This window comes from Schistocerca serialis, chromosome 7 (assembly GCF_023864345.2).
Source record: "Schistocerca serialis cubense isolate TAMUIC-IGC-003099 chromosome 7, iqSchSeri2.2, whole genome shotgun sequence".
NCBI classification, from domain to species: domain Eukaryota; kingdom Metazoa; phylum Arthropoda; class Insecta; order Orthoptera; family Acrididae; genus Schistocerca; species Schistocerca serialis.
In genome coordinates this window covers 533,466,126-533,488,511 of record NC_064644.1, presented here as the reverse complement: position 1 = coordinate 533,488,511, position 22,386 = coordinate 533,466,126, and positions in this window count along the sequence as shown.

Sequence of the window (22,386 nt, the reverse complement as noted above, 5' to 3'; positions counted from 1 at the left end):
GAAGATCGCCCAGGCAACGCCAGTGGCCCCAGATTCAAGGACTTCTTTGTGCTACATCTGACTGTTTGGCCTTGCTCAGTGAAACAGATCATTAGCCCGGCGATTCGCCGATACTTTGCACATCGGTATCCCCTGTCAGTGATTCAAGGTGTTATTTTGGTGCGCTCTGAATCAGAGCAATCGCGTGTGAAGATCCCAAAGGCTCACCAGAGACGTGTACTCAGCTTGCTCCACCAGGGCTACTGCAGCGTGGTCCGCACGAAACAGTTAGCTCGCAGATACCACATCTGGTTCGGCATGGGTGCCCAAATCGAACAGATAACGACGCAGTGCCGTGCTTGTTTTGAATACCAGGCAGCCCCTCCTCAAAGTTTCTTGAGAAGCACCTTGGCAGCACGTTCATTTGGACTTTGCTGGACCCTACTGCAACATTCGTTGGCTGATTGTCGTCGGCATGTATAGCAGGTTTTCCTTTGTCATGTCCATAAATTCAAAATCTACACGTTGCACTTCCCTGTTTTAACAGTCCATATTTGGCATTGAAATTCTTTCTAGTGACTGACGAGAGACCTCTTTTTTTGTCGGCAGCATTTGAGGTCTTCTTGCACCCAGCGGCATGCGCCCTTTCACCCTCTATCAAAAAGCAGATGGACGCTCTACGGACCCACAACATGCAGGAACAAGCATTGCTGCTGTTCTCGTGTTGCTGCTAACAGTCCCACAACAGCCTTTCACCAGTGGTGTTACTCTGTGGATGGCGCCTCTGCACACTGATTACGCTACTGCACCACCCATGACGGCTGATGCCTGATCCTCCCACTCAGGCAATGTATAAAACTAGCCAACAATTTTTTTCAGATTGTGCGGCAGACACAAGCCCTGGAAGCGTGGCAGGATTGTAAAATCGTTAGGTAGATCCATGTTATTTATACAGGGTCCAGGAGGTTTGCAGCCCCAGGAAGTTTGCATGGCGGCACTGGAACAAACCTCGTCCTCGTAATTGCGTGATGCTGCCGCAGAGCCTCTGTTTACAGATCTTTGCCTGCCCAGATGATGCAGCCTGCACTCCAGCTGGCGACACGTGGTCCTGCGTCGCCACTACCAGGCCCCCAACGCCTCAGCCAGCACCACATGGACAACAGACGCCTTCCAGGGGTGATCCACTCCACGGCGTGGCCCACCAAAGGGCCGCCATCCAACATGATAACACCGTTGCAGGTCAACACCACGATGATTGCACGCTACTATCGGGTGCTGAAGTGTGTCCTCCGCCTCGTTTTTCGGCTGGCATCCCGGGGCGGTCACAAGGCGAATGTCGAGCCACGAGTGGGGGCTCAGCACCAGCTACAGACTCGTCTCCCTTTCCTTGATTCCATGCTGCATCCACACCCCCACCTCCCACCCTCGTAGCAGTTGCCGACAGTACACAATGGCAGTAAGGAGGATTGGGAGCAAGGAGTGTTGTGTCCTCGCCAATGGATGTAGCCAGAGCTGGCACTCTGAGACAGTTTCCGAGGGGCTCCACGGGTGGTGCTTTTAAGTTCGCCGCCAGCCACAAACGCGGCCCAATCAGCAAACCACGCACCGCCACCAATGAGGCGGATTTCGGCGTTCTGATACACAGCGGCGACAGGCAACAGGGTCGTGTTCGGCGTTGGAATACCACAGTTCTAGTACAGAATTCCAGGGTTAATGTTCATAGCTACAGTTGGTCGTGAAGACCAGCTTACGGGATTTAGTCTAAAGGTGAAGTTGCCTATAGCCGTCGCGTAAGGTCAAGTGTTTGCTACAGTAATTGACTGTATGGTACCCAGGACGGAGATAGTCTTGTATTCAGTAGCGAACGCCTTGACAGTCCACTGCTCAGCTGAATCTGTCTGCAAAGGACATCCAACCAGTTGCTGTACAAGTTAAGTATACATTTGGGTGTCACTAATTTCTTTGCACTGTCACAGTTCCTCCATCCACCTCAGAGCGCCTAAACCTAATACAACGTGTGCGAGCCATCCTGCCCAGACGACCTGTACACTTCACTAAGGAATGTAATAGCGAATAAACGTGGCTGCGGTGACAGACTGCTGTCTGTTGTAGCCCAAGTTTTAGGTTGTTTGCAATTTGCAGCAGCTTGTGAGTTTGGAAAGTCAATAGATGCGACAGCGAAATATGTGTCTGTGGTGGCAGAATTGTCTGAATCGGAGCCCGTGGTCCAGGTGAGTTTGGAATGCAAGAGATTGATAGGCAGCTGGTGAATCCAACGTATTTGTTAGAGAAAACTGTGTCTCGCGTGACATACTGATCTGTCTCGCAGCCAGCGTTCTAGGTTGGTTTGGAAAAAATGTTTCAAATGTCTCTGAGTACTATGCGACTTAACTTCTGAGGTCATCAGTCGCCTAGAACTCTGAACTAATTCGACCTAACCAACCTAAGGACATCACACACACCCATGCCCGAGGCAGGATTCGAACCTGCGACCGTAGCGGTCGCTCGGTTCCAGACTGTAGCGCCTAGAACCTCACGGCCAGTCCGGCCGGCGGTTGGTTTGGAATATGACAGTTTGTAGTACATAGGAAAAGCTAACAAATACGGTAGCGAAATACGTGACTGTGGTGATGCGCTACTACGTGTGGCAGCCCCAGTTCTAAGTCAGTCTGGAGTGCAACGGTTTGTCAATGAGTTGGAGAGTTCAAAGAATGTGATAGCGAAAAACGTGTCTGCGGTGACAGACAGAATGTAACGTAGCTGGAGTTCTAAGTTAGTTTCGAGTGCAACAGTTTCTTTCTGAACTTGCGAATCCAACGAATACGGTATGTAACGTAGTCCGAGGTGTAGGCTGGTTTGGAATGCAACTGTTTGGTTGTGTGTTAACGTATCGAACGAACGTCATAGTGCAAAACTTGTGTATGGTGACAGACTCCTTTGACCCGTAGCCGAGATCTACCTTTATTTGGAATGCAGCAGACTGGTTGTAGGTTCTTCAATCCATAGGACGTGATAACGAAAAACTTGTCTGTGGCATCTGAGTGGTCTGTATTGTGGCCATATTTCCGGGTTACTTTGGAATGCAACAGTTTCGTTGTCAGTTGGCACATCGCATCCAACGAATGGTATGGGGACAGACTGGACTGTGTTATAGCCCCAGGTCCTTGTTAGTTAGGAACGCAACAATTTCTTTTAGAGTTGCAGAAGCCAACTTACGTGATATTGAAAAACATATCTGTTGTGACAGCCAGACCCGTATCACAGCCAGAGGTCTACATTAGGTTGGAATTCAACTGTATGGTTGTCAGTTGGTGAAGCATGTGATGGCGAAAAACCTGTCTGTATTGACTGACATGTCTATAGAGTAGTCCAAGGTGTAGGTAAGTTGCGAATGTAGCAGTCTGGTCGTCCGTTAGCGAATCCAAGGAATACGATAGCGAAAAACGTGGCTGTGGTAACAAATTATTGTGTATCGCGGCCCGAGGTATAAATTAGTTTGGAATGCAATATTTTGTGTTTGAGTTTTCCAAGTCAACGAATGTGTTAATTAAAACCCAGTCTGTGGGAACGACTGATCTTTATTGTAGCCTGAGAGCTATAATAGTTTGAGGAGCAGAGCTTTGTTGTGATATGGCGATCCCAACGAATGTGATAGCCACAAACTTTATTTATGAATGCAACAGTTCTCTTCTGAGTTGCATAATCCACCAAATGTGATAGCGAAAAACGTGTCTGTGGTGACACAATGACCTGTATCGAAACCTGATGTCTACGTTATTTTGAAAAGCAAAATCTTGGTTGTGAGTTCGCAAAACCAACGAATATAATAGAGGAAATCTTGTTGGTGATAACAGATTACGAGTATTTGCTGCATAGCCCACGATCTACAACAAATTAAAATGCAATAATTGGGTTGCGAGTTGGGAAATGCAACAAATGTGACATCGGAAAACGCGTCGTTGTTGTCAGACTGGGCTGCATCATAGCCCGAGTTCTGGGACAGTTGAGAATGCAACAGCTTGGTTGTTAGTTGACAAAGCCAACGATGTGATAGTGACAAGCGGGTCTGTGACGACAGCCTGTGGCCTAGGTTAGCTTGTAATTCCACAGATTGTTTGAAAGTTGGAGAAGCCAGCGAATGTGATAGCGAAAAACGTGTCTGTAGTGAAAGTTTTGTCTATATTTTAGTCGGGTTCTAAGGTTGACTAGAATGCAACAGGTTGCTTGTGAGTTCTCGAAGCCAAAGAATACGATAGTGAAAAACTGGTATGTGGTGGCAGACCGGCCTGTATCGTTGCCCGAGATCTAGGTTAAATAGGAAAGCAACAGTTTTGTTGTATGTGAGTGAAACCAACGACTGTGATAGCGAAAACAGTTTCTGTGGCTACAAACTCGTCTGTATCGTTGCCTGAGGTCTAGGTTAGCTTCGAATGCAACACATTTGCTGATCCTGAGGTCTAAGTTAGCTTAGAGTGAAACTATTTGATTGCCATTTGCCGTAGCAACCGAATATGAAGGTGAAAAGCGTGTATTTGGCGACAGATTGACGAGTAATATATGTAACAGTTTGGTTACGATCTCGCAAAGCCAACGAATTTGGTAGAGAAAAACATGTCTCTGGTGACAGACAGATTTGCATCATAGTTCGAACATATGTCAGTTAGGAACACAATAGTTTAATTGTGAGTTCAAAAAGTCAATGATAGAGATTTCGATAAAAGTGTCTATAGTAGCAAACTAGACTATTTCGTCGCCTGAGGTCTTTGTTATTTTTGAAAGCAAAAGTTTGGTTGTGAATCCCAAAGTATATAATAGCGAATATATGTCTGTGGTGATAGACTGGTGTGTGTTGTTGCCCAGAGTCTAATTTAGTTTGAAATGTAACAGTTAGTGATCTCTCCCTAGCAACGGATGTGGTGGTGAAAAATGTGTCTGCGGTGACAGACTGATGCGTATTGTATCTCGAAGGCTATTTAGTTCCGAATGCAACAGTTTGATTGTCTGTTGGCAAAGTCAACATATGTGGACGCGAGAAACCGATGTGTGGCGAGAGACTGATCTGTAGCGTAGCTCGAGGTATAGGTCAGGCTGGAATGCAACGGTTTGGTCGTGTCTTGGCGAAGCCAACTAATGTCACTGCGAAAAATGGTTCTGAGATGACAGACCAGTTGATATCATAGGTAACAGTCTAATTGTGAGGTGGTACAGACAACGAATGTGATAGAACAACTTGTCTTTGGTGTCAGATGTGCCTGTATCGCTGTCAGAGGCGTAGATTAGTTTGGCATGCCACAGTTAGCTTATTTGTAGCCGAAGATAAGGAAAAACGTGTCTAGGTTACATAGTAAACCAACAGTTTGTGAATGGGCGAAGCCATCAAATGTCATAGCTCGTCTGCATCGTCGCCTTAAGTCTATATTAGTTTAAGAGCAACAGCTTGCCTGTGAGTTAGTGTAAAACGTGTCTGTGGTGACAGAATGGTCTAAAGTGTAGGCCGAATTCTGCGTTAGTTTGAAATGCAACAGTTCACTTGTGAAACGGTGAAGCCAACAAACGTGACAGGGAAAAACGTGTCTCTGGTGAGAGACTGTCTGTAACGTAGACCGACGTCTAAATTGGTTTGGGATGCAACGGAATTGGTGTGAGTAGAGAAGTCAACGAATGTGATAGAGAGGAATGTGTCTGTGGTGACAGAGTAGCCTGAAGTGTAGCTGACTTTGGATTGCAACAGTTTTGTTGTCGGATGTTGATGTAAACAAATTGATAACGAAAAATCCGTCTGAGGTAGCAGACTTGCCAGTATCAATGCCGAAGTTCTAAGGTCGATCGGGATCAGGTGAGTTGGCAGAGCCATAGAATGTGAGTGCGGAAAGGTGTCTATGGTGACGGACTGGTCTGTATCATAGCCCGAGTTCTATATTAGTCTCGAACGCAACACTATGACAGTGAATTGACGAATCGAAAAGACGTGATTGTGAAAATGTGTCCGTGGCCACAAAGAGATCTGTATCGTACACAGAGTTGTAGGTTAGTCTGGAATAAAAGAATTTGGTTGTGAGTTAGCGAAGTCGGGCAATGTGATTGCGAAAAATGTGTGTGAGGTGAGAGACTGGTCTGTATCGTGGGCAAGTGTTAGTTTAGTTTAGAGAGCAACAATTTGGTAGCGAGTTCTCTAAGCCAAGGAATGTGATCGGTACTGACAGATTGGTCTTTATTATTGGCCGAAGTATACGTTGGGCTGGAACACAACACTTCGGATGCGAGTTCTCGAAATCAGCGTGTGTCTTGGATAAAAACTGTCTGTGGCGCCAGACATGTCATTGTTATAGTCTAAAGTCTAGGTTAGGTTCGGTTGCAAGAATATGTCTGTGAGATGAGGAATCGAAGGAATTTTGTAGCGAAAGCGTGTCTGTGGTGACAGTCTGGTCACTACCCTTACCCAGGATCTTGGGTATTTATTAATGCAACAGTTTCCTTGTGAGCTGGCGAGTCCAATGTATATTATTGCGAAAAGCGTGTCTTTAGTGAAAGACTGGTCTTTATCAAAGCCTTAGTTCTTGTGTTCTTTTGTATGCGACGGTTTCATAGTGAGCTGGTGAAGCGAACGAATGAGACAGCGAAAAGCTTGTCTATGGTAAGAGACTGGTCAGTTTCGAGTCCATGAGGTCTATATTAGTCTGAAATGCTGCAAATAGCTTGTGACATGGCGAATCCAACGAATGTGGTAACGAAAAATCATGTGTGTGGTCATATTCTTGTCTGTGTCGCAGCCGAGGTTTAGGTTAGTTTGTGATGCAACAGTTGGGTTGTGAGTTGCTAAATGCTAAGAATGCAATAGTGTACAAGGTGTTTGTGTTGACAGCTCGGTCTCTATCGTAACCAAATTCTCTGTTGTAACCGTAGCCCAAAAGATTGGATGTGGTTTGGTGAGGCCAGCAAATGCAATAGCAAAGTAAGCGTCTGAGGTATGAGACTGTTCTGCATTGCGGGCTGGTTAGTTTGGAATGGGAAAACGAGTTTGTGACTTGGTGATTTTGCTTCATGCGTTCTGTTTCGTAGCCCAAGGTCTGTGTTATGTCGTATTGGAACATCTTGTGAGTTGGCAGAGCCAATGAATGTGACAGCGAAAAACGTGTTTGTGTCGACACTGTGTTCTCAGTCGTTCTCCTATATCTAGGTTAAGTCTGAATGCAACTGTATGGTTGTGAGATGGCGATGCCAACGAATGTAATAGCGAAAAACATTTCAGTGCTGAATGACTGTTCTGTAGCCGGCTGCGGCGACTGAGCGGTTCTAGGCGTTTCAGACCGGAACCCCGCGACTGCTACGGTCGCAGGTTCGAATACTGCCTCGGGAATGGATATGTGTGATGTTCTTAGGTTAGTTAGGTTTAAGTAGTTCTAAGTTCTAGGGCGCTGATGACCTCAGATATTAAGTCCCACAGTCCTCAGAGCCATTTGAAGCATTTGACTGTTCTGTATCGTATCCTGAGTTCTAAGTTAGTTTGGTATGCAACACTTTGGCTGTGGGCTGGGGAATGGAACAAACGTCATTGTGAAAAATCTGTCTGTGGTGACAAATCGGTCTGTGTCGTTATCCAAAGAGTAGCTAGTTTGGTTGAGAGTTGACGAAAATAGCTAATGTCACAGCGAGAAACGAGTCTATGGCGTTAGGCGTTACTCTATCGTAGCCTGAGGTCTAGGATAGTTTGGAATGTTAGAATTCGATTATGAGTTGCCGACGCCAATGTATCTGGTAGGGAAAATTGTGTCTGTGATGACAGTCTGGTCTATATCGTAGCATCAGGTCTAAATTAAAACTCCCTGGCAGATTAAAACTGTGTGCCCGACCGAGACTCGAACTCGGGACCTTTCTTTCAGGAGTGCTAGTTCTGCAAGGTTCGCAGGAGTGCTTCCGTAAAGTTTGGAAGGTAGGAGACGAGATACTGGCAGAAGTAAAGCTGTGAGTACCGGGCGTGAGTCGTGCTTCGGTAGCTCAGCTGGTAGAGCACTTGCCCGCGAAAGGCAAAGGTCCCGAGTTCGAGTCTCGGTCGGGCACACAGTTTTAATCTGCCAGGAAGTTTCATATCAGCGCACACTCCGCTGCAGAGTGAAAATCTCATCCAGGTCTAAATTAGTCTGAAATGCAACTGGTTGTTTGTGAGTTGGAGAATCCATCAGGCGCGATACAAAAAAATTTTCAGTGATGACAGATTGTTCTGTACCATAGAATAAGGTCATGGTTAGTTTTTAATGCACCTTCCCTGCTGCGAGTTGGCAAAGCCAGTGAATGTAATAGCTAAAAACTGGTCTGTGGCGAGAGACTTGTCTGTATCGTATCCAAAGATCTTGCTTAGCTCGGTCTCAACAGTGTGGTTGTGAGTTGGCAAATCGAATATGTCAGCGAAAACCGCGAGTGTGGTGACTGAACGGCCCGTATCGGACCTCAGGTCTTCATTAGTTTGGTTTGCAACAGTTTGGTTGCGAGCTGACGAAGCCAATGAATGCGATAGCCAAGAACGTGTCTGTGGTGACCGGTCTGTATGACAGTGTGAGATCTTGGTTAGTTTGGAATGCAACGTTTGACTGATAGTTGGCGAAGGCAATTTCTGTGATAGGGAAAACATACCTGTGCTGACAGGCTGGTCTGTAACGTAGTCCGAAATCTAGGAATGCAAATGACTCACTGCGAGTTGGCAGAGGCAACGAATGTGTTTGTGAAATACGTGACTCTTGTGAGATATTTGTTTGTATCGTACCCTGTGGTATAGTTTAAGCTGGAATTCCATCATTCTCCAAGCTTGCTAATGTGATAGTGAAAATATATCTGTGATTTTGAGTCCCTGTCCTTGGTGAATTTTGAACGCAACAGTTTCGTTGTGGGATGGCGAAGCCTGTGGACGAGATAGCGGAAAACGTCTCTCGGGTGCAGACTGATGTCTAGGGTAGTAGCTGTGCAAAATTTTCGCAGTATGTTGGACTAACAAACGGATGTGATAGCGGAAAACGTAACTGCAGTGACGGACAGGTCTGTATCATAGCCCGAGGTCTTAGTTAAGAATGCAGCAGCTGTCTTGTGAGTTGCCGAAATCGATGTATATGATAGGGAAATCGTGTCTGTGGTGACAAACTGGTTTGTATTGGACCACGAGGCCTAATTTAGTCTGGAATACAACAAATTGTGTGTGAGTTGGAGAAGTTGTGAGGTGGAGAAGTTACTAATGTGACTTGTCAGTTGTTACTGATTGATCCGTATCGTAGCCCGAAGTCTTGGTTCTTTTTGAATGCAACAGACTGTGAGTTTGCAACCCCAATGAATGTAATAGCGAAAAACATGTCTGCGGTTGCAGACTAATTTGTATCGTTGCACGAGCTCTAAGTTTATTTGGCATTCAACAGTTGATGGTGTGTTGGCGAAGTCAACGAATGTGATAGTGAAAACGTATTTGTAGTTACAGACTGTTCAGTACCGTACCCCAAAGTATAGGTTAGTTGGGAATATAGCAATATGGTTCTGATTTTTTGAGGCGACCGAATGTAGGATAACGTGTCTGAGGTGAAAGAATGGTCTGTATCACAGCCCGATGTCTAGGTTAGTTTATACTGCAACAGTTTTGCTGTGAGTAGGCGAGTCGAAGGAATTTGATAGCGACAAATGTGAGTATGCTGGCAGAGTGATACGTTTGGTAGCTGAGGTCCACATTACTTTGGGATGCAACAGATAACTTGCGAGATGCCAAAGCGAACGAAAGTGATATCGAAAGACGTGTGTGTTTGTGTGTGGTAGACTGATCTGTAGCTCAGCTCTGCTTCTAGTATAGGTTGGAACGATACAAACTGGTTGTGAGTTGATAAAGCCCACGAATGTGATAACGGAAAGTCAGTCGAGGTTGAAGATAGTTTGGAATGCAATAGTTTCGTTGTGAGCTGGTGAGTCAAACGTAAACGATAGCGAAAAACGTGCCTGTAGTGACGGTATGGTTTGTAACGTAGCCCTGTACCTAGATTATTGTGGAATTGGTTGTCAGATGGCAAAGATACAAATCTGATTGCGGAAAGCGTGACTATGATGGGTGACTGGTCTGTAGTGTAGGTTGAGGGATAGGTAAGGCGAAATGTAACAGCTCGGTTGCGAGTTCTCGAAACCAAGGTGTGCAGTAGCGGAAAACTGTGATGTCAGATGTTTATATCTTCGTCCGAGATCAAATATAGTTTGGAATGCAAGAATTTCTTTGTGGGTGGTGATTCCACCAAATGTGATAGCGAAAAACGGGTCTATTGTGAGAGGGTGTCATATTCCGAGACCTTGGCTAGTTTTGAATGAACATTCTGTCTCCTTCTATCATATTCGTTGGCTTCGTCAATTCAGAACTAAATTGTTGAATTAGGAAATAACCTAGACCTCACAAGACCGTACAAACCTCTCTGTCACCAGAGTCACTTTTATCGCTATCACATTCTTTGGCTTTCCTAATTCACAATCAAAGTTTGTATTCGAAGCTATTGTAGGCCTCGGGTTGCATCACAGGTCACTCCGTCACTACTAACACGTTACTCTCTATCATAAACACTGGCGGCGCTAACTCACAACAAAACTGTTGCATCACAAATTAACTTAAGCCTCTCGCTACGAATTTGCCAGTCTTCCACAGAAATATTTTATGATATTAGATACGTTGGCTTCGCCCATTCAGAACTAAACTGTTGCATTCCAAACTCACCTAGATACAAGGCTATAATACACCTCAGTCTGTTGCAACAGACGATTTCCTGCTGTCACATACGTTGACTTTGGCGCCCCACAACCAATCTGTTACTTTCCAAAATGAGCTAGTCACTGGACAATGCTACGGATTAGTCTGTCACTACAGACACATTTTTCGCTATTAAATTCTTTTGTTTCCTCAACTCATAACAAACAGTTGCACGCCATACTAACCTAGACAGTGGGCTCTGGCACCCCAGTTAGTCCGAGGTCCAGGTTAGTTTGAAATGCAGCTGTTTGTTAGTAAGACGGCGAATCCAAAATGTAACAGCGGAAAACCTGCGACACACTGGTCGGTATTGCAATCTGACTGTAGGCTGGAGTTGAATATACAAGCCTACTTGTGTGTTGACGAAGTCTGTGACTGTAATAGCCGAAAACTTGCCTCTGTTGACAATCTTTAGCGTAGGCCAAGGTGTGCGTCAGTTATTAATGTGACAGATAATTTGTGCGTTAGCGAGGTCAACTTATATGACAGATTGGCTTGTAGAGCAGCTCGAGCTATAAGTAAAGAGTTCTAATACAAAAAATTGATTGTGCGTTTGCGAATTGAGGGAAACCCGTAACGAAAAAGGATGCAATATGACAGATTGGTTGTGAAATGGTGAAGCCAAGGATTGTGATAGCGAAAACAAGGCTTTTTGTGATGGACTGCTGTCTAACGTAGTCCGAGGCCTGAGGTAGTTTGGACTGCAGCAGTTACTTGAGAGTCGTCGAAACATGGGATTGGTTATGAGGTATGAGTTGGTGAAGCCAACAAATGTAATTACGAAAGGTCTGTATGGTGATAGACTAGTCTGTATTCTAGTCCTAGCGCTACTTTAGTTTGAACTGCAACAGTCTGGTTGTGGGTTGGAGAAGTTAACTAATAAGAAAGCGAAAAAGATTTCCAATGTGACAGACTGATCTGAAGCATTGCTTGAAGTCTAATATAGTTTGGAATACAAAAAATCGGTTATGATTTATTGATTCTAAAGATAAAGATAGAGAAAAACATGTGCTGACAGACTGCTCTATATCGTATCCCAAATACGATTTAGGCTGAAGTGGTTCAGTTTTCTTAAGATTTGGCGATGCCAAGGAATTTGGTAGCGGAAATCATGTCTGTGGTGACAGAGTTGTCTATACCGTACCCCTAGGTCTAGGTTAGGTTAGAATGTAATAAATTGGTAGTGGTTTGGCGAGGCCTAGTGCAGATAAGGGAGGAACGAACATGTGGCTACAGATGAATTCGCCAACTCACAATTTATAGACCGGTTCGTATAGTACCCTGAGGACTAGGTTTATTATGAGCGCAACAGTTTCGTTGTGAATTGGCGAAGTCAGTTGATGTGTATTCTAAAAGTGTATCTGTGATGCCATACTGACCTGTAGCGTAGCCCGAGATCTCGTTTAGTATTCAGTCCAGGAGTTCCGTTGTCAGATTTCGAATACATCAAATGTTATAGCAAAAAGAGGTTTCTGAGTTGACACACTGGTCTGTATCGTAGCCCAAAGTCTAAGTCTGTTTGGACTGCAACACTTCCGATGTCTGTTGACAAAAGAAAAACATTTGGTACCGAAGAACATATTTGTGGTGATTGGTTGGTCTGTTTAGAAGCCTGAGGTCTAGTTCAGTTCTGAATACAGCAGGAAAGTAAAAGCTTGTTTGTGAGTTGGCGAATCACACGATAGTGAAAAACGTGAGTTTGGTGCCAAACATGTACTGTTGCTCCAAGATCTAGGTTAGTCTGGAATGCAATAATTTAGTTTTGTGTTGGTGAAGTCAACATTTGTGATAGCAAACAACTGTCTGTGGTGACAGACTGGTCTGTATCATAGCCTGAGATCTTGGTTAGTTTGGAACGCAACAGGATGGGTGAGTCAGTTCATGAAGCCAACAAGTATAACAGCGAAAAGATGCTGACGTCATTCGTTGGTCTGTATGGTAGCACGTGCTCTAGGTTGGTTGGGGAACAGAGTAGTTTAGTTTGTGAGTTGGGGAAATCCAGCGGATGTGATGGTGAAAAACGTGTTTTTAGTAACTGACTAGTCTGTACCGTAGCCAGAGGTCTAGGTTAATTTTGAATGCAGTAGTTTTTTGTGGGTTGTAGTTCATCAATTGTAATATAAAAAAGTATGTTTTTGTTGATGGACTGGTCTGTATCATAGCAAGAGGACGCCGGTACTTAGTAACACAAACCTATACTTGTGAAATGGCGAAAACAATTTATTTGAAAACGGAAAACGCGTCAATGGTCACAGACTGGCCTGTTTCAGTGAATAAAATGTCCGTGGAGACATATATGTCTGTCGTAGCCCTAGCTCCAGGCTATTTTAGAATGCAACATATTAGTTGTGAGTAACTGAATCCGACGACTAGATAGCATATAACTTGTCTGTGGGCACAGACTAGTCTGTGTCTTAGTCCGAGGTCTAGGTTACTTCTAAGCACAAAAATTAGCTTGTGAGCTGTCGAAGAAACGAATGCGTATTCGAGAAATATTTCTGTAGTGACAGGTTGATCTGTAGCGTAGACAGAGCTGAAGGTGATGTTGGAAAGCTATATTCTTGTTGTGGATTGATGAATCCTACGTACGTGACAACTAAAAACGTCTCTGTGTTGACAGAATAGACTGCATTGTAGCCTGAGGTCTAGGTTAGTTTGGAATGCAACAGTTTGCTTTTAACTTGGGGAAGCCAACAATTGTGATAGCAAATGAAATGTCTGTATTGTCAGTCTGGTGAGACTCATTGCCTGAGGTCTTGGTTAGTTTGTAATGCAAAGTTTGGTTGTGAGTTGAGGAAGCCAACGAATGACATAACGAAGAACGTGCCTTATGTTACACACTCGTCTGTATCGCACCTCGAGTTCCATGTTAGTTTCGGAAAACAACAGTTTGGTTGTGGGTTAACGAATCCGACGAACGTGATGGCGAAAAAGAAGTACGTATTGACATACTGCTCTGTATCATTAGTTATGAACACAACTCCTTGATTGTTAGTTGGAGTCTCCAACACATGCGAGAGAGAAAAAAGTGTCTGTTATGAGATACTGGTCTATATTGTAGCTCGAGGTCTAGCTTAGGTTTGAAAGGATCAATTTGGTTCTAAGTTGGTGAATCTAAAGAATGTGGTATTGAAAAACGCTTCTTTGGTGTCAGACTTCAGTGTACCATAGCCCGAGTTCAAGGCTAATTGTCAATTGGCAGGCAAAGAACCTGACAGCGAATACCACATGTCTGTGGCGGCAGACTGGTGTTAATCGAAGCCCGAGGTCTAGAATAGCTTTGAATGCAAGCGACTGGTTGCGAGTTGGCGAGGCCAACGAATGTGATGTCGAAAAACGTATCTAATGTAGAAGGCTGCTCGTTGCCGTAGCTTGGTGTGTAGTTGTGAGTTGGCAGGGCTAATGAATGTGTTAGCGAAGAACGTGTGTGTAGTGTGATGTTGGTCTGTAAGACAGTCCGAGATCTAGTTTAGTTGCGAGTTGACGAATCCAGCTAGTGTGATAGTGAAAAACGTGTCTTTAGTGATAGGCAGGTATGAACTGTAGCCCAAGTTCTAGGTTAGTTTTGAATGTGGCAGGTTTTAAGTTAGTGAAGTCAAAGGACGTGATAGCGGAAAACGTGGCTATGCCGCAGATGGTGCTGAACTGTAGCCCTTGATCTAGGCTATTTTCGATTGCAGCAGATTGGTTGTGAGTTGATTACGCCAATGACTGTAATATGTCTGTGGTGACAGACTGGTCCGTATCATAGCCTAAGGTCTAGGTCAGATTGGTATGAAACAGTTTGGCTAGACATTGGCAAAGTGATAGCGACTAATGTGTCCGTGTTGCTAGACTGACCTGTAGCGTAGACCTGTGTGTAGTATGGTGTGTAGTATAGCTTGGAATTCAGCACTTCGTCTGTGAGTAGGCGAACCCAACATCTGTGAAAGCGAGCCGGCCGAAGTGGCCGAGCGGTTAAAGGCGCTGCAGTCTGGAACCGCACGACCTCTTCGGTCGCAGGTTCGAATCCTGCCTCGGGCATGGATGTGTGTGATGTCCTTAGGTTAGTTAGGTTTAAGTAGTTCTAAGTTCTAGGGGACTTATGACCACAGCAGTTGAGTCCCATAGTGCTCAGAGCCATTTGAACCATTTTTTTGTGAAAGCGAAAAATAAATCTTCGGTGACAGATTGGTCTTTATCATAGGTAGATGTCTAGGTTAGTTTGGAAACCAATAGTACATTTGTGAGTTGGCAAAGCTAACGAATGCATTAGTGAAAAATGTGTCTTTGGTGTGACTCCGATATATACCATAGTCCGACATCTGTAATGAGAGGTGGTCGCCATACTGCACGATTCCTGGACGTGGTTTCGCCACTTGTTGAAGACATTCGCCACAGCACCCCTCAAACAGCCGACGAGTCGTGCAGTTTCCGAAATGATCGTGCCGAGCCCCAAGGCCATCACAATCTGTTTTCCAAACAGAGCCTCGTAGTCCATTGTAATAAAAGTCATTTCTACGTCAATGAATGTGGCATACATTTTTATGTTCACCGTAATTCTTGTTTCTCAGATAATTCACAGTGCCATTACAACTTCCCTGGCTTCCTTTCCTTTCCTAAATTCAAACTGTTCTTGCCCAGGACCGTTTCTACCATTAGGCAAGATTAGGCAACCACCTAGAGCGGCAAAATGTTAGGGACAGTAAAGGGCGGAAAAAATTAATTTTAAATAAAACAGCTAAAATGTTGAGCAAATGATGATAAAAATGGGAAAGAAGAAGAATTAAAACACACAAATGTCTTCAAAAACATGAGGAATAGTTTCGTCTTACTTACTTCGACGAAGATTGCCGCAACTCTCCTCAAAATTAAAGCAGCCGTTATTGAATACGAAACGGAAATCGCATAGACCACTGCGCCACTGGGACGGCTAATAAAAATTGTAGAACTCTCAATAGAAAATGCAAACAAGGTGTCATTTATTTATTTAATCGCAAGAAAGAGGACGCTGAAAAGGTGAGACTTACTTTTCATTCTAAAATTTTAGCTAAATAGAAACGAAGTAACACCCCGAGTATCCAGATGACCAAGTTCGGTGCTTTGGCAGAAAATATAATAATACACGGAACCACCGTTAAGTTCACCACGAACCAGGGGTGAGAATGTCACGGACATGATACAGGATGGACACAACAAAAGAGATATTCGTTGCGGCCGAATCTTCCCACGAAATTTCAATCATTAACTTTCTCCTCTGAATGCAAAAATCTTTTTTTTTCTTTTGTTCACACAAAGGGAGAAACGATAATCATAAAAAATAAGGGAAATCAGAGCTCGAACGGGAAGATATAGGTGTTCGTTTTTTCCTCGCGCTGTTTGAGAGTGGAACGACAGAGAATTATTGTGAAGGTGGTCCGATGAACCCTCTGCCAGGCATGTAAGTGTCATTTACAGAGTATCCATGTAGATGTAAATGTAGACTATATCATAATTTCTAAATTCAAGGAAAAACCATTCTGTCCAGAAAACAGTTCAGCATCTTCATCAGTCCATTTTCTTATAATTAAATACAATAAGTAACTGATGCCGAATTTCATAGCATTGCTATATTCGGTGTTAGTTATAGTTTTAAATGTTCAACACATTCTTCCTCTTTCACTTATTTTTAGAAATTTCAAAAACTGAGGGCAAAAAATAAGAAATTGAGTACATGTGATTATCCTTTAAAAATGTGTGAACTGCAGGGGTGGTGGGGGGAGGGGCACATAGGGGAGAACGATGGTAGTAAAAAAGAAAGGGCGTCCTTTTTCAGTTTGTCTAGGAAAAACACCCAGCAACGGCCCTGATCTTGTCTTAAATACTGGTTGTCCTTAGCTGTTATTCTTCCTTTAACATTACTCACAAGGGAACCTCCCCATCGCACCCCCCTCAGATTTAGTTACAAGTTGGCACAGTGGATAGGCCTTGAAAAACTGAACACAGATCAATCGAGAAAACAGGAAGAAGCTGTGTGGAACTATGAAAAAGGAAGCAAAATATACAAACTGAGTAGTCCATGTGCAAGATAGGCAACATCAATGAGCGTGTGAGCTCAGGAGTGCCGTGGTCACATGGTTAGCGTGAGCAGCTGCGTAGCCAGAGGTCCTTGGTTCAAGTCTTCCCTCGAGTGAAAAGTTCAGTTTTTTATTTTCAGCCAATTATCAAAGTTCAGGCACTCACACATAATCAACTATGCTCTCCAAAATTAAAGGACATGTTCAGATTTGCTTGGACATATGCAGGATTTGACGGTCTACACACGGAAAAATTTGAAAACGTTAAAAGGGAAAACTGTGCGACTGTGAAACTGTTGCATTCATTTGTTGCAGTTTATGTAACCAACTCTTATGTTTCCATCACTTTTTTTGGGAGTGATTATCACATCCACAAGAAAACCTAAATCAGGCAAGGTAGAAGAATCTTTTTACCCATTCGCCAAGTGTACAAGTTTGGTGGGTCGACAACATATTCCTGTCATGTGACGCACATGCCGTCACCAGTGTCGTATAGAATGTATCAGACGTGTTTTGCTGTGAAAGAATCGGTTGATCTATGACCTTGCGATCAAATGTTTTACGGTTCCCATTGGAGAGGCACGTCCTTTCGTCTACTAATCGCACGATTTTGCGGTGTGGTCGCAAAACACAGACACCAAACTTATTACAGTGAACAGAGACGTCAATGAACGAACGGACAGCTTATAACTTTGCGAAAATAGAGAAAGTAAACTTTTCACTCGAGGGAAGACTTCAACCAAGGACCTCTCGCTCCGCAGCTGCTCACGATAACCACGGGATCACTGCGCTCCTGACCGCACACTGTCCTTGATGTTACCTATCTTGCGCATGGACTACTTAGTTTGTATATTTTGCTTATTTTTTCATAGTTCCACACAACTTCTTCCTGTTTTCTCGATTGATCTGTGTTAAGTTTTTCAAGGCCTATCCACTGTGCCAACTTGTAACTAAATCTGAGGGGTACGATGGGGAGGTTCCCTTGTCAACAGAATTCTTGAAGCATGAAGAATCTTGCCTTTTAATAACGCAACATGGGTGTTATCTGCTCTAATCGCTTTACCGTTGTTCAAGTTGTATAAACCGTTGTTAAAGTCAGATCAGGTAAATGATGGTCCTATAAATTCTTTTCCCACTTCTTCCATCGTGGTTATGGAGTATGAAACATGTGTAACATATTCTCCCTCATATAGTTTTCAACTTATTATTCTCACGTATATAATTTTTTTTTCATTTTCAAATAGATCGATATATTTTTTTAAATAGTTAACTACATTCTTCACCCTACCCCCATGAACCATGGACCTTGCCGTTGGTGGGGAGGCTTGCGTGCCCCAGCGATACAGATAGCCGTACCGTAGGTGCAACCACAACGGAGCGGTATCTGTTGAGAGGCCAGACAAGCGTTTGGTTCCTGAAGAGGGGCAGCAGCCTTTTCAATAGTTGCAGGGGGAACAGTCTGGATGATTGACTGATCTGGCCTTGTAACACTAACCAAAACGGCCTTGCTCTGCTGGTACTGCGAACGGCTGAAAGCAAGGGGAAACTACAGCCGTAATTTTTCCCGAGGGTATGCAGCTTTACTGTATGGTTAAATTATGATGGCGTCCTCTTGGGTAAAATATTCCGGAGGTAAAATAGTCCTCCATTCGGATCTCCGGGCGGGGACTACTCAAGAGGACGTCGTTATCAGGAGAAAGAAAGCTGGCGTTCCTCGGATCGGAGCGTGGAATGTCAGATCCCTTAGTCGGGCAGGTAGGTTAGAAAATTTAAAAAGGGAAATGGATAGGTTAATGTTAGATATAGTGGGAATTAGTGACGTTCGGTGGCAGGAGGAACACGACTTCTGGTCAGGTGAATACAGGGTCATAAATACAAAATCAAATAGGGGTAATGCAGGAGTAGGTTTAATAATGAATAAAAAAATAGGGGTGCGGGTAAGCATAGTGAACGCATTATTGTGGCTAAGATAGACGCGAAGCCCATGCCTACTACAGTATTACAAGTTTATATGCCAAGTGGCACTGAAGATGATGAAGCAATTGATGAAATGTACGATGAAATAAAAGAAATTATTCAGATTGTGAAGGGAGACGAAAATTTAATAGTCATGGGTGACTGGAATTCGGCAGTAGGAAAAGGGAGAGAAGGAAACATAGTAGGTGGATATGGATTGGGGGTAAGAAATGGAAGAGGGAGCCGCCTGGTAGAATTTTGCACAGAGCACAACTTAATTATAGCTAACACTAGGTTCAAGAATCATGAAAGAAGGTTGTATACATGGAAGAAGCCTGGAGATACTGACAGGTTTCAGATAGATTATATAACGGTAAGACAGACATTTAGGAACCAGGTTTTAAATTGTAAGACATTTCCAGGGGCAGATGTGTACTCTGACCACAATCTATTGGTTATGACCTGTAGATTAAAACTGAAGAAACTTCAAAAAGGTGGGAATTTAAGGAGATGGGACCTGGATAAACTGAAAGAACCAGAGGTTGTACAGAGTTTCAGGGAGAGCATAAGGGCACAATTGACAGGAATGGGGGAAAGAAATACAGTAGAAGAAGAATGGGTAGCTTTGAGGGATGAAGTTGTGAAGGCAGCAGAGGATCAAGTAGGTAAAAAGACGAGGGCTAGTAGAAATCCTTGGATGACAGAAGAAATACTGAATTTAATTGATGAAAGGAGAAAATATAAAAATGCCCCGACTCGTAGAACGTTCCGGAATCTTTTGCCAATGGAGAGATCATCATGACACTTCTTCAATTACAGGCCACATGCCCTGTGGATACACGTTACGTGTCTTTAATGCAGTGGTTTCCATTGCCTTCTGCATCCTCATGTCGTTGATCATTGGTGATTCTTCCGCCTTTAGGGGCAATTTCACACCCCTAGGACAAGAGAGTGCCCTGAACCTCTATCTGCACCTCCGCCCTCTTTGACAAGGCCGTTGGCAAAATGAGGCTGTATTCTTATACCGGAAGTCTTCGGACGCCAATGCTGATTATTTATCAAAATTTAGGCAGTGGCGGGGATCGAACGCGGGACCGAAGACGTTTTGATTATGAATCAAAGACGCTACCCCTTTTTTTGTTTTCTTTTTTTGCTTTTTTATTTTTTTTTCTACCATTTTTTTTATTTTAATTTTTTTGTTTGTTGTTTTTTTCTCTTTGTTTTAACATTTTCTTTTCTTTTTGAAAACCCTTTAATAATAATTAAAAAAATAAAAACAGAAAAGGGCCAAGTGCCACCGCCACTTTTCATCCTATAACAAAAAAATCTGGTCCACTTCAGGCGTTGGCTTCTGACGAAACCTACCCCAGAGGGCTGCCTATATACGAGGGGAAATATGGGAAATCAAGGTTAAGGCTATCCTTACAAACAAAACAAAACCTTCCTTTTCCTGAATTATATTTTTATTGTCATTATGTTTTTTTTTTGGTTTAGTTTTCTTGTGTAATCGATCAGAGGCCTTCTGCGCCCCGCTGGTAATATGTTGAGTCACGTCTTCTCGAAATTGATGTGTTCCGTTCAATTGTTCAGAAATGTTCATTGGTTCAAACAGGAAACCTTCTTCTCTCTTGGCTTAACACATTCCAGCTGCGAGGCGGGTCGTGGAAAGCACTCCCAAGGAAGTTCGAGAAAAATTGTTTGTATTTTGGGTGACGGACAACGACATAATGACGGTCATTGAAGTATGTCCAAAAATCGAGTACAGAGTTTACAGTTTGTTCAAATAGGTAGTGAATGGCATGTCCGCGAATCCAATTCACAGCATTGGTCTTTGTCTGAGGAAAATATTCACGTTCCGGAAATAATAATGAAATTGGAGTAATCCGATCCGGAATGTCCCGCGTTAGAAAAGCGACAATACGACGAATCAAGTGCCAAACCTCCGCCGCCGATCCGCAAACAAACCGATGTTCATCAGTGTCTGGCACTCCACATGTGGAACAGAGAGGTGATTGGGCGAGGTGGATACGATGAAGGCGGAATTGGTTAATTTGCTTACCATTGACAGTTAGGTACCAGACAGATTGACCATTCGTGTCAAGGTAACAGACGAAAACCGCGCGCTACACATGACGCCAGTCAACCTGGGGGAACTTTTGTTCAATCGGGTTAGGTGGACGACCTAATTGGAGGACATTGTATACTGCCTTTGTCTTGAGTAAAAGCTGTCTTGGTAAGGTGATGCGTAGCTAACTGAGTTCAAGAAAGAAGTATCGTATATAATGGAACTGGGCCGGAACATCCGAGATCATCACTGGGGCTGACAGTGAGACCGGCGAATATGCCGACAGGAGGAGACCAGTGAGGCTCGTTGGGCAACGTGTCCATGCCGTCATCTGGGAGCTGACAAATAGGGCGCGAGCTCTATCCGGCACATGAAACAGACCTATCCCACCTCGTTCGCGGGGAAGAGTAAGGGTTGCATAGTTAATTTTGAACAACAGCCCAGAGCTGACGAAAGATGCCATCGCTGCCAACATGCGACGTGCCACAGTAAGCGGGAAAGGTAGAACTTGTGCTACATGGGGAACTCGGGATGCGATATATATATTGACATATCGAGCTCGTTGGAGAATATCTAGGGATCGAAGGCGATGGTCCATAAGACCTGCTCTGATCACTAAAAGGAGGCGTCGACAGTTGATGGCGGCTGAACGCCGGAGATCAGATGAAAAATCTATTCCAAAACAGCGAATGGTATCAAAGGTGGTGAGAGGCGTAACGCACTCCACGGGAAGTCCCGTGCCAATGAACATAACTTGTGACTTACGTACGTTTAAAGAGCTACCCGACGCCTCACCGTAAGTCGCTACCCACGTCAAAACAACTGGAACCTCGTCGGCATTACGTAAACAGATGACTACATCGTCAGCATAGGCCGTGCAACAGAATCGGTATCGATCTATGGACAACCCTACCAAACGATGTCTGAGTCCACATAGCAAGGATTCCAAGGAAAAGGGGTACAAAATCGCTGATAGAGGGCAACCTTGACGTACGGATCGATCTATTTTTATCGGAGGAGTGAGTCTGCCATTGTACATAATCCTGGAAGAGGCACCCCGCAGAAGGCGCATCACTACCTTGATAACGGTGACTGGGAAACCCATATGGTGGAGAACGGCCGTAAGGAACGAATGGTCAACCCTATCAAAAGCTTGACTAAAGTCCAAAGACGCAAGTGCCCCAGAGAGGCGTTGTGCCCGGGTAACGGCGATCATATCCCTGTAGCGGCATAAAGCCGTGCGTATATTATTATCCCCTCCCAAAGATGCTTGGTCTGGCGACACAACATATCGGGCAACGTTTTTAAGTCGTGCCGCCAAAAGGCGAGTGAAGATTTTCATATCACTGTTAAGGAGGGTGAGAGGCCGATAATCTCTGATACTGTTGCCACCATGCGGTTTATGTACAGGAATAATAATTCCTTCCATGAAAGCGTCCGGCACAGGCACTTCCGGAGACATCAGTTCCCGACAGATGGAGGTGAAGGTGGACTCTAACAAATCACGGAAGGTGCGATAAAATTCGAGGGGAAGACCGTCGGGTCCTGGCGAGCGATTGATGGTTCCTGCCCGGATCGCATCGCGGACTTCATCATCA